Source organism: Mytilus trossulus, chromosome 9 (genome assembly GCF_036588685.1).
Source record: "Mytilus trossulus isolate FHL-02 chromosome 9, PNRI_Mtr1.1.1.hap1, whole genome shotgun sequence".
Taxonomy (NCBI): domain Eukaryota; kingdom Metazoa; phylum Mollusca; class Bivalvia; order Mytilida; family Mytilidae; genus Mytilus; species Mytilus trossulus.
The window spans coordinates 39,963,694-39,982,050 of NC_086381.1; the positions used below are offsets into that span (position 1 = coordinate 39,963,694).

Here is an 18,357-nt window from a genome sequence, read left to right on the forward strand (position 1 = left end):
TCAAATAGAGTACGAAGTTGAAGAGCTTTGAGAACCAAAAATTCCCCCAAATTTGCCAAATGCAGCAAAGGTATTCTATTCCTGAGGTAGAAAAGCTTAGTATATTATAAAACAAAACGTTTTGTCAACAGTTAAATCAGAATTATGACAATATCAGTCAAAATTCATGTCAACACAGAACTGCTGACTCCAGAAGCAGTACTTGTGGCATCTAATCAATGGGTGTAATTCAACTCATCATAGATAAGTTTGAAACATAACGTTTTGATTATGCAATTTAACAGTATGTGTTGTCGTTGGAAAGCTTGGGGTTTATATGGAGATGCTGATATAACTATTGAATTATCTAAAGTAAAAACAATTCATTATTTTCAGCTAAATAAGGTTTCGTGTAACATATATAGTTTTCCCAAGGCTTCTTAAATAAATGATATACGGACCGATATCTAACATTTGCGTAATAAGAACCGTAGAAACGGCGCTAGTATGACATGTTTATCTTGACAAGAAGTCCTTTGTCTGACGACATAATCAATGCTATCTACGCAGAATATTCATGTTAGACAAACACGAAACATGTGCAAAAAATCAAATTCGTACAGCTCTTTATCACAAACAGGTGAACGTTTTGTTAGAACGGAAGTGATTTTATTCATTACTTTTCTTTTTATTTTATGATATAGATGTGCCAATAGTTGAGTTGTTGCAGTCATTACTAAGCTGTAAAAATGAGCTATATAGAATATAGTAATAGTTGTGATCTTGTTAAAATTATTTGACTAGAGAAACTAATGTTGTGTCTTGTGTACTAGTAATTGTCTGGTTGTCTTTTTTGTTTTTAACCATGACATTGTCAGTTTGTTTTCGATCTAGGAATTTGAATGTAACTCTGGTATCTGACGTTCACCTTTTAAGATGAAACATCATATTTTATCAATTTATGTTATATATGTATATAAAACTTGTTAAAACTGGAACATAAATCATGATTTTGACAAAACGAATGTACATGGTTGGTCTGTGTTGATTTAAATGAAAATAATAAACAATAATTTAAAATGGTATGCACCCTTTTTGATACATGTACATTGAGTAGCTCAAAAATCAACCGTTTGATCATCTCGCCGTAGCATGCTCACTTTGGGTGCAAGAGGCCTTGTTTAGATTTCCGGGTGAGTTATATAAAGAAAGATGAAGCTAGTTTTTTTCTGGTTTGCTACCAAGCACACGACCTTTGTGAGATATAGCACAAACTGGTAACATCGGAGTGTATCATGACATATCTTCCTGTCAATTGCTACATTTGGAATTGTAAAACAGTCTAGCAAAATCAACGTTTGTATTCATAAAAAAAGTTTGTAAATACGGTTGTTTCACAAACAACGCCTATTTCAGGGAGATATATGGTATTCATATATATTTTAATTTGTTTACCTTCGGTTTTCCATATCTGTATGCTTCATCTTGTATAGCAAAAACTTAAGAATTTTAACATGCAGTTTCAATAAACTTAGAAGAGGCAAAATTGAGCAAGACCAAAAGTGAAGGGGGATATTACAGAATTTAAGTATAAGTTCAAACTCTTAGAAGTAAGAGGCAGATAAATGTTGAAATATGCCACACAGCCCCATGTTTGACCTTTGAAAAAGTTCTATTCTAGGATATATGTTATAGTAAAAGTATCATAGTTTAATCACATAAACAACACGACGGGTGCCGCATGTGGAGCAGGATCTGCTTACCCTTCCGAAGCACCTGAGATCACCCCTAGTTTTTGGTGGGGTTCGTGTTGTTTATTCTTTATTTTTCTATGTTGTGTCATGTGTACTATTGTTTTTCTGTTTGTCTTTTTCATTTTTAGCCATGGCGTTGTCAGTTTGTTTTAGATTTACGAGTTTGACTGTCCCTTTGGTATCTTTCGTCCCTCTTTTAAGCCGTAAAAGTAGTTCCAATGGGAAATTGCTTTTTCTATATTTACAGAAGTGCAACCTATAGTCATTAACATGTAATAATTGAAACTGGATTACCAAATCATCCTTCCTTTTAAACCAAAACATTGGTATAATGTTTTCTTTCAAAAAGCTAAACTATTTACTTCAATCTATTCAATTTGATTTTAATAGAATAACAAACGAATTCATTAATCTGTATCGTGCAGATACTTTATAAATCTCTTTCAAATAACAAATGTAATTGAATTTCAGTTGAGAGTGTTACTTTTCAATTAAAAGAGCTTAATCACATGCAGAGGCAATGCATCCATTAACTAAAGCGCTTTTAAGAAAGGTGCAATTCAATTTACGATTGATATCAAATGCATGTATTGCCAATGTTGCCAGGCAGCCTTTTGCAGTAACATGTCAAACTCCTGTATTGAATAAATCGTTTTAAACAGATACATGTTAACAACTTTATATTTTATAAATATTAGTGTCAATTATAGTTAATTGCTTTTGCTCGATCACACTTGGTGACCTTACAAATGTGATATAGATAAAAGGTTGTTCGGGAAATCGCCTTAACCTAATATATAATAAAGCCTTAACAGATGCTAAAATGCAACGTATCTTAAAGTCTTTAATGGTATATACGTATATTGACCTTGCATTGTAAGGTCTCTATCGACGTGTGTATAACTAGATGGTCCAAGGAACCTGAATCGCTCATCTGCATATGAGCATTATTACTGAAAAGGTGTAAAAAGGAGACGGTTTACAGGTATATCCCATGTTGTTATATTAAGACCAACAAATGTTTCAATATGTATTATCAATCTGGTCAAATGTTAATTAAAGTCAATTCAGGTGTCCATCTTTCATTTCAGATCACCAAAAATTTGTGTAAAGGGTCATCAAAGATTATTTACATAATTTAATAAGTGTCTGTGCAACATTACAGTTGACAAGTTAAATAATGCATTTAAAGTCCTAATTTGATAATACAGAATTCAAACGGCTTTCTAATAGAATGCATGCAGAGGTATCACGAAAAGTATAAAGAAAGAACAGAGATTTTGTTCAAAAACTGCAGTAAGTTAATTGTTTTTGTCTTCATCATTTAAACTCTCTGGTGTCTTTTTGGTAATCATATCAGAACTCTTTATTCTTATATTGTGTACTAAAAGATACAGAATAAATAACTGAGATCATGGAGTTCTCTTTAATCGAGAATTGTAAATTAGAAAACCTTTCTCAACAGTAGTATTGTAACAATAAGTTAATCAAAAATAAACGTTGAAGAATAAAACCTCATACTATCTACTATTTGAACCTCTGTTGGAAGCTAATTTCAAATATACAGGGATAACCTATGCCCTTATTGTCTTTTGCTAAATGATACTCATATACAAATTAACTTAATACGTCCACTCAGTGTTTTGGTAAGATTTATTTCTATTTGTATCAATCTGATGAGTGAGCTTTTTTCAACTGATTATTAGTTTGTTATTATGTACTACTGTTACATCACTGTGCCAGGGTATGGAGGGTAGTTTAACCAAGACATTCTGTATGTGCCTGTCCCATGTTAGGTAATTCACTGGTTGTCGTTTGTTGCTGTGTTACACATTTGTTTCTTTTTGTTCTGCAGAGAGTCGTCTCATTGACAGTAATGAGTAATATGCAAAGAATATCTCCGATGGCTATTTAAAGATGAATCGAACGGGTTGAGACATGTTGATATAAGTTTGTCTCATTGGAAATAATAACACATCTTCTTTTTTTGTTTATTAATATGAATCAGAGGAATTTTTAGTACATGCAAGTTCAACAATTACATTAATCAACCTTCTGTATAAAAAAAAAGTTATGCATACCCATCAAGTGTTAATCATTGCACCGCCGCGTGTGGATGGATGTCTACAAAAATGCAAAACTTATATCAACATGTCTCAATCCGTACTGTTCATCTTTAAATAGCCCTTTGAGAGGATCTCTCTTATAAATTTACATTCCCTGTATATTACTGTTAACTCTGATCTTATAAACTCTTTTGAGTATTACTCTTCAGGTTCCAATCTTGTCACGTCATACTTATCATAGGCATTTAAACAGTTGTTCTACAAAAGGTTCTAAACGCCTTTTTTATATATTTAGGAAAAACTATTTAACTAATTATCACACAATTTTTACTAGTTTGTACGTTTTTTGCATGGTCAATAATAGCCGGAAGTTGATGTCTTTTATTTTTCTCGCAGGTTTTCAACATTTCAATTTTCTTACTGCTTCAGTCTTTATTCTTTTGTTCTTTTAACCATGCACATTACGCAGAAACCCGATTGTCAAAACGTCTGGTATGAACAAATTACTGAATAGAATCCGTAGGTTACACGTGTTTAAATTATTTAAATTAAAAGTACTTTCCGCTGGAGACATATTCTCTGAATGGGACGAGGTAATTCTTAGATTTCAATTCTTCAAATATCTTTGTTGTCTATTTCCGCCCCCTTCCTGTCATGACTTAACGTTGCAGAAGACAATGTAATTATTAAGAATGAGATTGAACGCATACTTTAATACTCATATAGAAGCATGATAAACACATTTCTAGATCATTTGAAACTACCATTCATAAATTGATTTCTATGAAACCATATAAGAAGTCTTAAAATTTCCTTTAAAGTACATTCCATCAAGTTTAAAAGCTCATGAGACAGTTTGACACATAAAAAGTTAATTGTATTATGTAGTTTTAAAATATGATTATATAACCCGATTATTTCATCAGAATCTTTTTTGTTAAGTGGCTTACAGAATTCGCAAAGCTGTTAAAATTCAAATGTTGTTTCTCAATGAATTCAACTTCATGACTGCAAGTTCTTCCTATGACAATGCCACTACAATGGGAAGGGGGAAACACGAAAATCATGATTATGATACAACCGTATTTATTTCATAATTATAGCATATGAATGTAATTGTAAGAATCGTAGTTTTCTTTTTGTAATTTTAGAGAGCTATTAAAGCATTGATCGTCTGCACATTTTTAGTATCTTCTGCTCTTAAATTTGTTTTCTTTTATCTCCTGAGTTTATACAAAAACACTTTTTCTCCTCGGTCAATTTTAACAACCTCTTCTACATCATTCCTGCCAAGCTTGTAAGAATTTCAGAAAAGAAGTTTCCGTTTGGTTTCAATACGAACTATGTACTCTATTAGACAACTTTCGAGTTCGATGCATTTCCGTCAAAAACTTTTGTTTTAGTGAACGTCACTCGTGCGTTTAGGTGCGTCGTGACTTCCGTTTCAATGTTGAGCGAGTGGTTGAAAAACTAAAAAGCTATATTGCACGAATTACTCGGCAAATTAAATTCTCATAATTGACAATCTGCACCGCTGTCATTAGGGAATTGTGATTGAGTACCAAACTGAACAAACTTTATTTCTAGTTTATCCTGTACAACGACGATCACTAAGACGCTTGATGAACGTGTATAGTGCAGGGATACAAGCGAGCACAACTATCTGGTAAATGACGTCACAAAGGCGCGTATAAGTGTTTTCCGGTGACGAATGAACTAGAAAGTGGTCTATTTGCTAATGAATAATGTGTAAATGTAGACGCTTTTCACAGAAGTAAAGTTTTAAAAATGAATCCGCAAAGACAGCAATCACTCATTTTATAAAGTACTGTGCTGCGAATAGGTCGAAAGACATTAATTTGAAAAGTGATAAAATGACAACAACAATTTGTATATAAACTATAACACTGAAAACCAGAGATTAAGAGACACCAACCCCAACAAACAATAGAGTGTAAATGCCGGTGCCTTCTTAAGATCAGCATGTCTTGATTTATAACATAAGGAAACCGTTTTTGGTAATCCAGTAATGATATATCGCATACTAGTAAAAGAAAACCCCAGTAGCTTTTTGAAAAACTAAAGGTTTTCTACCTCAGGCATAGATTACCTTACAATGTAGCTGTATTTGGCAAAACTTTTAGGAATTTTGGTCCTCAATGCTCTGCAACTTCGTACTTTATTTGGTCTTTTAAACTTTTTTGGATTCGAGCGTCACTGATGAGTCTTTTGTAGACGAAACGAGTGTCTGGCGAATATACAAAATTTAGTCCTGGTATCTATGATGAGTTAATTTGTCTATTGTTAACTCCTAGGATTGCATTTATTTTATAAACCTTAACAACATATATGATAAGAAAGTCTCTAACACTATTATTTACCTGAATACAAAAATGTTTGACACGACTGGTGACACATGTGGAGCAGATTGCCATACCGTTCAAGAGATCTTGATCATTATTAGGACACGACAGGTGTCACATGTAGAGCAGATTTCCATACCGTTCAAGAACTCTTGATCCTTGTTGTGGCTGTTGTTGGTCTTTTCATCAGTTTTCGTTTTTCCGCAATATGGCATTGCTAGTTTGTTTTCGACTTTGAATTTATGTATTTAGTACCTTTATATTAATTTCTCCTTTGGAAAATTGTTTTTATTCCACAAGGATTCTCCCTAAAAAATGTAACCTGCTAAGGAAGCACATAAGAAATGTTTACAATGTTTTTAATTCCTCAACCTTGCCTAAAATAATGGTTGTCACTATGAGATATTGTGATTTCATAGACTCGTAAAGGTTAACAAGTATAATGCTTTGTGAAGCTTGCGATATTGTGAAAGGATTGTATCAGTCATTCGCTGGTTTGATGAATCTTGAAGTGAGTTTTCTAGCTCCTTGTCTTTTAGAATTACAAATGCTTTATGTTAGATAACTTTATGATAAAATTATAACATGGTATGCCTTTTATTTTTGATTCTAATTTTAATCAAATTCTTTTTTTTTTCTTACAACCAGGAAGTCTGCAATTTTCAAAAGTTGATGTCTTTATTGTACACACCAAGTTGACATTTTCAATTATTAATCTTTTTACGTCTGTCAAATGTTTCCAAATGTTGTCCAATTAATTACACCACTGGGAAAACGACTGAAAATCAAGCTGAAGTTGATTGGAGATTTTGAAAGCCATATAAGCTGGACTGATTTATTTGATCAAGTTTATTTTAATCCTACTTTAATGAAATTTAAATTAACTATAATGTGAAGTAAGCGCAATCAGACTTTCGATAAAATACCAATTACATTTTTCTAGCTATATACGTACCAGCTAGAACTTTTAAAAAATATCTATGAAGCAAAATGTAGCAACTGGTTACCAAACAAAGCAGTAATCACCAAAAATACAAGATTATGTAAAGTACAACAGGCCTCACCCACCACCACCAACACCCACTTAAAAAATTGAACAACGCATGATCCAGATAGCATGCGTTTGTGCAAACATAATATTGATCGGATCATCGATTGGATTAAACCATGTCTAAAATGCGCTCAATTATTTTGCCATTTAGACAAGCGGTAAAAATGCAACCCAAGATTATAGTATTATAAGTTCCTAGGTCCTATCTAATAAATCAACACTTTTTTTCACAATGTATAAGCAAACGACTATAATTCAAAAATGCATCTTCTTTTTTATATGTGCAAGAAGCTCTTCTACGTGTTATGCATAAAGTGGTGCTCACTTTATTTCATTGCGCGTACATTAAAGAAAACAATAAATAAAAACTAATTAAGAATACAAATATGTGTGTCTATAACATCACGAGGTGTGTAATGTACGAAGTGAATATTACGAAACAAACTAATTTGTAATTTCCTCCGATAAAATTACATAAAAGCACTTAGTTTGTTATACTTCGTCAGGTAAAGTCACCTAGTCTGTGACGTTATCAGGTAAACTTGACCTAAGGTCTCAAAGATTGTAGTATTTATCAGATATAATAAGGGTAAAAAGTAAAAACACAAAAATACCGAACTCCGAGGAAAATTCAAAAAGGAAAATCAAAAATCAAAAGGCAAAATCAAAAGTCCAAACACATCAAACGAATGGGTAACAACTGTCATATTCCTGACTTGGTACAGGCATTTTCTAATGTAGAAAATGGTGGATTGAACCTGGTTTTATAGCTAGCTAAACCTCTCACTTATATGACAGTCGCATCAAATTCCATTAAATTGTCAACGATGCATGAACAAAACAAACATACTCAAAGAGTAAAAATGTCAAAAATAGGGGTACAACAGTCAATATTGTGTTATCATCTTAATATCTCTACATAAACAACAAATGTAACAAAGAAGCACAAAAAGGCATACATTAATTTAACATTCTCATTTTGCTTTTCTTATACGGCTGAATTTATCTATGTAAAGTCTACCCATAATGATAGAAGGTTTCATTACTGGTTTAAAAATGCGCGTTTGAAATTCGCACAGGTAGACATAAAAATAATTTTGTCGTATGACGGCATACATAAATGAAGACTTACGTAAAGTTGATATAACAAAAACAGACTTAACAGTAAAAGTAATAATAATAAATAAAATAATGGTGTGGTTCAAAGTATGACGGGATACATAAGAACAGTTTCACGTCAAATACGGCTGAATGTATCTATGTAAAGTCTACCCATAAATGATAGAAGGTTTTCATTACTGGTGTAAAATAGCGCGTTTGAAATTCGCACAGGTAGACATAAAAATAATTTTGTCGTATGTCGGCATACATAAATACAGACTCACGTAAAGTAGATATACCAAAAACCAGACTTAACAGTAAAAGTAATAATAATAAATAAAATAATGGTGTGGTTCAAAGTATGACGGGATACATAAGTACAGTTTCACGTCAAATGTATATCATGAAAAACAGACTAAACAGAAAAAGTAGTGTTATTGAATAAAATAGTTTTGTCATTCATAGTATTCAAGATCCTTAAGTAAAAGTAATATCAATCAATGAAATAATTTTGCCGTTCAAAGTATGTGGTTTTACATAACCACTGAGTCACTTCAAATGATTATCTAAAAAAGACTTATAAAAGAATTCTATAATACGTAATTAAGATGATAACAAACGTCAGTACGCAAAATCTATCCTTCAAGACCATCTTGTATTATTTGTGAAGTTGATACGGAATATTTATCAACAAGTTCTTGGTATCTTCCGATGAACTTTTTTAGAAAAAGGACGAGACGTTCTTTGACATACCCCTGGTTCATCAACTTTCTGCTCAGACACTGGTGACGTTTTACAAAGTCTGAATAGGAGCTGCAAGCTCTTGAATACCTAATAAGTTGGGAAATGTATATTCCATATGCAGGTGAAGTTGGTATATTACTACTAAGGTGGGGGAAATTGATAATTTCAAAATTAAAATCGTCTCGTTTGTCATAGATTCTGGTACTGAGATGACTGTGTATGTCAAATTCGAGGTATAAGTCTAAAAATGAGGCGGAGGAAGCCGTGTCTGTGGTCTCTTTAATTTCTAGTTCTGGTGGGTATATTAATGGAATCCAATCAGAAAAGTTCGGATTGTTAATGGAAAGAACATCATCAATATATCTGAAAGTGAAATTAAATAACCTGGCTTCTTTGATCTTCTTGTTTTTGACAAGTGTCTGAAGGAACTCCGATTCATATGAAAATAAGAAGAGGTCAGCAAGGAGAGGCGCACAGTTCGTTCCCATAGGAATGCCGACAATTTGTTGAAAAAGTCTACCTCCAAATTCAACAAATATGTTGTCAATAAGAAACTCCAGCATACTGATCACTTGTTCCTCTGTGTAGTATGTTTTACCCTTTTGTTCCTTATTAACAAAATATGCCTTATGGTATCCCAAAGTGATAAATTTATAGCGTATGTTACCATTTTTATGATGAAAAGCATTGTGGATTATTTCTTTTAGACGGTTTTTCAATTTCACATGGGGAATGGTTGTATACAAGGTTGAAAAATCAAAAGTTTTAATAGAACTAATTTCAGAAAAAGACCGAGATTTTAAATTATCAAGAAGTTCTTTAGAGTTTTTCAGAATCCACATATGGTTAATACCACTACGAGAGTAAACAGTTTCACAGTATATCTGAAGACCCTCTTTAACTGCGGACAGAATTTTAGTCAGTCTAATGGACAATTCTTTAGTAGAACAAGCAGATGAGCCGGCAATGTACCGTTGTTTGTACGGAATTTTGTGAAGTTTAGGTATCCAATACAAACAAGGTAAGTCCTCCGATTTGTCGTTCAATGCAATGTTCATAGAAGCCATGAAGGACTTATGATTCGCCAAAATCTCATCCTTGTCAAATGATATGTTTTTGTATGTGGGATTACCTGAGTGTTCATTTATTCCTAATTCTTTTATAAGACACTCGTAGTAATATGATTTACATACAAAGACAATATTATTTGAAGCTTTGTCCGCAGGAACAACAACATACTTATCTTGAAGAGATGATAGACATTTCACAGCCTCTTTGTCACTGAAAATGGACTTAGGTCGATCATTCACACAGTTTTTCAACTTATGAATGCGACGTTTTATCAGAGACCTGATTGTTTTGACCCATTCTGACAAAGTGTCCAGTTGAACTTCTTCTCGCTTAGCCCATGCTCTGGCGTAGTTCTCAATGGAATCCATAATTATTTTGAAGTTATGGTTCCAATTGATGTGTTGGGGTTCTCTAAACTTAGGACCACGAGAAATCACCTTTCGGAGATTTTCATGTTGAATTATGTTTAGATCCCCAGTAATAACATGGCCAGAGGGGCTGTAATTGTAAGGCGAGTTGGAACAATCACATGTCAGAGGTTTTTTTAGGTATTGTTCTAAATCAAGGTCATGTAATGCTTGTTTATAGTTAAATATTTTGGGTGCAATGGTTTTGGTGTAACTGTAGGATACAATAGGAACAGACTGATTTTGAAAATAAATAGGAATTTTAGATGTTACCTCCTTGTTATGTAGAACGTTGCTGATGTTGATTGCATCAATTCCTCTATTGTTAAAGTGAACAGGAAGGAATTTCCTCTTTTCCTCATGTAAAGGTTCCGATCTTACTGGTTTAAAGAGACGGAAAAGAGCTACATCACAAATTATACTGACAAGTCTGTATATTGGAGAAAATGTATTAGTACCTCCTTTGTCAAGTGCATAATCTCTCAAACATTTTAGAAAATTAACCGGCAGTGAAAAAAGAATAGTTCTAATGTAATGTAACCCTAACGGATGATGCAGATGAGAAAGAAGGTCATCAAAGCTTCCAGAGGACGATCTAGATTTGGAAGACTTTTTTACATTAGGTCGATGGTAACGTTTTTGTCCATGACTACGTTGGTTTCGTAAGGTAGTATTAAATAAACTCATTACATTAACATCACTGCAGGCTGGACTTGACAAATTTCCTACTCCTTTGACATTATCATTGCACCCATATGGCATTGCAGTACCTAGTTCCCTTATCCAGAAATTTTCTCTATCTTTTCGGAAAGGAGTACTAAGTACTGGACTATTTGTGTGGTGATAAATTTTCTCGATGATGCGTACTTTCATAGATAACGAAGGGTCATGGTCCGGTTGATTAAAGTGGTTATAAAGAACCCTGAATTGCGGATCTTTGCGGTAACCTCTAATATAAGTTATATGGTTCGCTACTGACCCCCTACGGATCCATAGAGGGTTAGTAAAATCCAAAGGGGGTGAGGACGCATAGGGAATGAGTATTGTCAAGAATTTTCATGACGGCCGGGAAACAGACTAACTAACCTCCTACAGTCTCATAGTGGGTCACCACGTGACGGCGTTAAACCAATCACAATGTAATAATTTACCGCGGTGCGATAAAAGCACATGTGAAGTGATGATTTCGATGGTATCATGGACTTGTATATATCCTGGTTCCCGGGACTACGTTCCAGGTATTTGCTATTAGCATACTCTCTCACGATTGGTATATGTGTAACATACTTAATATTGCGATCGGGAACCAGTCTATTTGTACTGTTTTGGTAAAGTGCCGAATTGACCATGTCGTCCTTTTTGTATCATTTCACTCCCCAGTCTCTTTTATCCCTCGATATTTGTCAAACTGAAGCACGTTGTTTTTTCTATTTGAAGTTTAATCCACCACTAGAGTAAGTTTACCTTTTATATTTGTGCTCATTTTTTATATCGTTGTGCATATTGTTGAACTATACATTTTATGCAAACTCATTTTTGATTATTGGTGCTCATTTACGCACGACATGAAAAAATATTTCCGCTGTGAATTTACAGTACTGTTGGTATTTTTTATGTATGCATTTGCCCCTTAAATTCCATTCTGTATTTGTCAATCCCACATACTAGGATTTATTTTTGTGTTTTATCGATGTAGACAAGGGTCACGCTCGAATTTTCTAGAACTACAGTACCGCACAGTTTTAACGTGTGTAAATTTTTCATCGTGCACGATATGAAAACTACAGTCAATGACATATGCAACCTGTCATTTTTATTGCATATAAAGATACTTACGTGTAACCTTTTTCTGATATATTGATTGTTGTTTTTCGAAGTGTAGTGTACAAGAGTTACTTGTATTGAACTATGTAACCATTTTCTTTGTGAATGTACTAGTCTACTTTTTGACATTTATTGACTCAAAAGTATGCTTATGTTTGTTATTTTGTATTTTCAGTTTTTTACCCTCTCCGGAGGTCTATACCAATAAACAGTTGAACTCTCAACGACTTATCAGTACAGTAAAAAATCTAGATTAAAGAGATGAACCCAAGATAGATTCAACATGTCGCACTCAGAATCCGTTTCTGACAGACAGCTCAGATCTTCAAGGACACTAACGTCAGATGGAGACCATCTTTTTGAACAATCTAACGAAAGACATCACTATATCCTCAGAACTATAAAACGAGATATAGACGCTATTTTATTAGACGTTTAAGATAACCCAGTGATGGACCTGTCCACAGCGTCAACACACAGAGAGGAACTTCTGAAACTGTCAGAAAAGTATGAGAAAGAAGCTAACAGATATTTTGATTACTTAAAATCATATAGGACAAGAGAAAGTGAAAGTGAGCATGCATCATTTAAAGTGTCATTCTATGCTGTAAAGGCTAAGATATCAGTTGTCAAACAACATCTAAGTGAATTGCTACCTAGAAGATCAATAGAAAATAGTGAACGAACTCATAAAAGTCGTAGCTCCCAACATAGTTCTCGTCATACTGTGTCAACAAGACACTCGTCACTAAGTGCTCAATTAGAGATTCTTAAACAAACAGTGAAACTTGAAACCGCTAAGACACGACTAAAATATGCTAAAGAGGAGGCGGAGTTGTTGCATCGCGAAGCTACACTCAAAGCAGAGAAAAATGTCCTCGCTATGAAGCGAGACGTTGACGAAGCTGAGTCGGGATTACAAGCTGTTAAGAAGGCATTTGATTTCGATCTTAAAGACTATGGGGAAAGTTACGAACCACCAAGGATCGCTGATCCAGTAGTTCAACATGCCAATGAAGACAAAAGGTCTGAAAGAAAGTACCGTAGTGCTAACATACCAGATACACGTAACATTACAGAACAACGTACAGCAGAATTTGTGGAGCAACAGCGCTCAAATCACTCCTTACATTTGAACAAACATGACCTTAAAGTGAACAATGTAAATATTCCTATTCATACTTTTGAACCATTGAATCCTACAGCACAACCTTGTGTTCCAACCCAGAGAAACGAAGCACAAGAATTGTCATGGTGAAGAAAGACTTAATCACATCTAGGCTCATATCATTTGACGACCAGCCGTCACATTACTCATCTTGGAAAATTAGTTTTCAACACATGATGACTGAGTTAGATACAAACCCATTAGAACAGTTGGATCTTCTTACAAAGTATTTGGGACCAAGCTAAAAACAGCATGCTCAGAACATAAGATGTGCTAATGCTCATAATCCAGCTACTGCAGTCGGTCTTATATGGGAACGTTTAGATGCCAGATTCGGCAGTCCAGAGATTATCGAATCTTCACTGCACTCACGTATAGTTAACTTTCCAAAACTTTCAAACGATAACCGAAAGGAACTTTACGACTTAGCAGACTTGGCTGCAGAGATAGAGTCTATTCGTAGAGATGAAAAGTTTTCTACCATATTTGCTTACTTTGATTCCTCCCTTGGTGTTAATCGTTTTGTAACCAGGTTACCTTACAACATTCAAGAAAAATGGACGACTACTGCCAATGGTTATAAGTCAAAACACAATGGAGCATATCCGCCGTTCTCCTTCTTCGTGCCATTCCTGCAAAACATTGCTAAAGTGCGTAATGACCCTGGATTCATTTATGACAATCAAGACACAAAACCAACCACATCAAAGCAAACCAGATTTCAAAGTCCTACGCAAGTGTCAAGCATCAAAACCGACATTGGTAGCAGCGACAACAGGCCACCGTTTCAGAAGTCGAATGAGGACTTATGTCCACTTCACGGAACTAACCATACACTCAACACGTGCCGTGGTTTTCGTGCTAAACCATTATCAGAGAGACTTGATTTAATTAAGCAGAAAGGTTTGTGTTTCAAATGTTGCGGTCCCAAGAAACATTTCCGTGACAAATGTAAAGAGAATGTCAAATGCAGTGTTTGTGGTTCTCATGACCATCCGTCAGCTTTACACGTAGATGTTGAAAGTGAACCCCAGCAAAAGCACGAGGAGGAGAATTCAAATGAACAGACTAGCAGCATATGCACTAAAATATGTGACTCAATATACAATACAAGTAAATCTTACTCAAAGATAGTACTCGCCAAAGTATATCATTCTGATAGACCAGAACATTTCAAAAAAGTTTACTGCGTGTTAGACGACCAAAGTAACAGAACTTTAGCTACTTCAGACTTCTTCAATTTCTTCAGAGAAAATGGCAAAGAATTTGAATACGCACTTGCTTCTTGTGCAGGGAGGTTCGTCAGTAGTGGACGAAGGGCTTCCGGATACGTAATAGAGTCAATGGACGGGTCATCCTGTCTTAACGTACCTGAAATAATAGAGTGTAACGACATTCCTAACAATCGGGAGGAAATACCCTCATCTGTCGTAGCTTCAAGTTATCCACACATGATGGACATAGCAAGTTGTATTCCTGACATTGACAATCAGTCCGAAATACAGATGTTAATAGGCCGTGACCTAATAAGAGCACACCATGTTATTGAACATCGTGTAGGAGTCGAAGAGGTACCGTATGCACAACGTTTGCGCTTAGGATGGGTTATTGTGGGGAATGTATGTCTGGGAAGATTTCAGGAACAGCAACATGTCAACGTGAACAAAACCGTTATTGTCGGCAATGTATAATCTGCTTTATTGTTTCCGTGTGATAGTGAGACACCAGTTGGTTTAGACCCAACTTTCGAGAAGTTTATACCAGACAAACCTCTTTTAGAGAACAGTACGCAAAGATCAAACCATGGAACAAAATCATTTGATATGAATTTAGGTTGCAACTCTGAAAAGCCCACTCATGAGTTAGATACAGTCGCTTCAAACTGCAGATCAGTGCTCGAAGCATATCAATCAGATGACCTTGCCACAAATCTCAAGGACCTCCACATTGGATCTGCAAATCTCTTGTTACAGATGAACTTAGGTCTCTCCTGGGACACAGAACTAGACGAGTTCATCTTAAGAGTGTCTTCCGACAACAAGCCATTTCCACGCCGTGGATTTCTGTCAACAGTAAACAGTTTGTACATGTATGACCCAATTAGCTTAGCAACACCCATGATTATCAAGGACAAGTTATTTATAAGTCCAACCTTAAGGCTTTCATCTTCTTGTGATTGGCATAATCCATTCCCAGAATCACTTAATCAAACATGGGAATCAAGTTTACCTTCTTTGAGCCAACTTGAACATTTGCCTACACAGAAGAAGTACATTGGACTTTCATGTGTAAACAGTGTTAAACAAGAGAACTACACCCTCTTAGATGCTTTAAAAGATGCAATCACAGATACATACTTTTATCGGAATAGTGCAACTACCGTTAACAGAAACTTACACTTCAGACCGATTACTTAGGACTATTTCGCTTCTTGAAGCCGAGTGACTATGACAGTGACATTGTGTTTAATCAACCACATTTGATACATAAACAATTATTATAACATGTTACTTTTTCAAATGATATTATCCTTTTATTTTTGAAAATGTAGTGATTTCCTATGAAATCAGAGGAGGAGTGTACTGTTTTGGTAAAGTGCCGAATTGACCATGTCGTCCTTTTTGTATCATTTCACTCCCCAGTCTCTTTTATCCCTCGATATTTGTCAAACTGAAGCACGTTGTTTTTATCTATTTGAAGTTTAATCCACCAATAGAGTAAGTTTACCTTTTATATTTGTGCTCATTTTTTATATCGTTGTGCATATTGTTGAACTATACATTTTATGCAAACTCATTTTTGATTATTGGTGCTCATTTACGCACGACATGAAAAAATATTTCCGCTGTGAATTTACAGTACTGTTTGTATTTTTTATGTATGCATTTGTCCCTTAAATTCCATTCTGTATTTGTCAACCCCACATATAAGAATTTATTTTTGTGTTTTATCGATGTAGACAAGGGTCACGCTCGAATTTTCTAGAACTACAGTACCGCACAGTTTTAACGTGTGTAAATTTTTCATCGTGCACGATATGAAAACTACAGTCAATGACATATGCAACCTGTCATTTTTATTGCATATATAGATACTTACGTGTAACCTTTTTCTGATATATTGATTGTTGTTTTTCGAAGTGTAGTGTACAAGAGTTACTTGTATTGAACTATGTAACCTTTTTCTTTGTGAATGTACTAGTCTACTTTTTGACATTTATTGACTCAATAGTATGCTTATGTTTGTTATTTTGTATTTTCAGTTTTTTACCCTCTCCGGAGGTCTATACCAATAAACAGTTGAACTCTCAACGACTTATCAGTACACTATTGGTATATGTGTAACATACTTAATATTGCGATCGGGAACCAGTCTAACTTGTATATAACTACTAGTAGCTAGGTTCTGATGCAGGTACCTGTAGACTGTCGATCAGTGCCAGAGGATATTAATTGAAAAGGGGATCTGTGATTCAATGTTGTAACGACTTTTCCAATACAGATTTCTTATGACTTTTCAGTTGTTTACATAATGTGCTGTTAACGCTGTCGGGCTGACGATAACAACATGTACATATGTATTGCTCAAGGATTTGTTAATTCGCTGTTTCAGAATCTAATGCATTATGGGTAATATATGGAAAAGCGTACACCACAACGTTGTGATTGGTTAAAAACGTTCTAAACAATGAAATGCAACCAATGACGTAATATTATTTTCATTTTGGTGTCCGAACAATGAGATGACCCATAGTCCTCTAGTTTCTGAAAAGGCGAATTGATGATTTATTATGGTAAAAAACATTATAGGTGTTATCATAACCTATTAGGCAAAACTAAACTAACATGATTGTGGTTGTTCTGTGCTTATTCATTTTTGTAAAATATTTTCAATCATTCAAAGGCATTGCCCTCAAAGTTAATTTGCCTTAGTTGTACTGGATGAAGTTATTAGTTTTCAAGAAACGACACGCTTTTTGCGTTTCGTTATATGTGTCGCAATGTGTCGGAGAATTAGTTTTTAAAATGAGACTGATGGAATTCGCTGTACTGTCACTTATAATAATGCTCGACCTTCTATGAATACTAAATACGGAAATCGTTTTTTAAAGTATTGGAAAATTATTCTTTTATCCGGTATTTCCATAAATTCACAATAAATAACAGCTTAAATTGACAAATACTAATATTTTGATGCCTTCATCGACTGCGTATAATTTAGTTTTTAAATGTCAAGGCTAATATTTCAATTTACTCGACTTGCAATTTGTAACGTCTCAGTGTCGAATTCGATACATTTACAAAATAGGATTGTCTTTAGGAAATTTTAGTTTACATTTACAAATTTTGACTTGGATGAAGAGTTGTCTCATTGAACCACATACCACATCTTTTTATACTTATTTATATAGCCCTTAAACTCTTCATATTTGGATATGGTGAGTCCAAAGTTCTGAAGATAAATGTCAATTTTGCTGCGTTGAAGACTCACTTGTGGCCTTGGGCCTTGTCAGCCCTTTGCTGATATGTCGTCTTTTTACACATTTCCCGTCTTCTAAATATGATTTTGCCTCTTTAATTCATTAATGTCAAAATATAATGAGGACAACTTTAATAACCTTATTATTTCTACTTTTATATCTTCAACATGATGACTAAACTCGGAAGATGGAATCAGTCTGCATTGTAAGACTCCTGAAATGAGAAAATATAAAGTCCAGTCTGATCTGATTTACATGAGACCAGCATCATCTCGCCTAAGTTAGAATCCTGTTTTTGACATGGCTCTTATTCATAAAATATGCACCATGTTCAGCCATCGTGCAGATT

General features: G+C 34.5%; 1 pseudogene; it reads left to right on the plus strand.

The window, feature by feature from the left end:
- The first annotated feature begins 12,532 nt into the window (after positions 1-12,532).
- LOC134684615 (uncharacterized) lies at positions 12,533-13,618 on the plus strand (annotated as a pseudogene).
- The last annotated feature ends 4,739 nt before the right edge of the window (positions 13,619-18,357 follow it).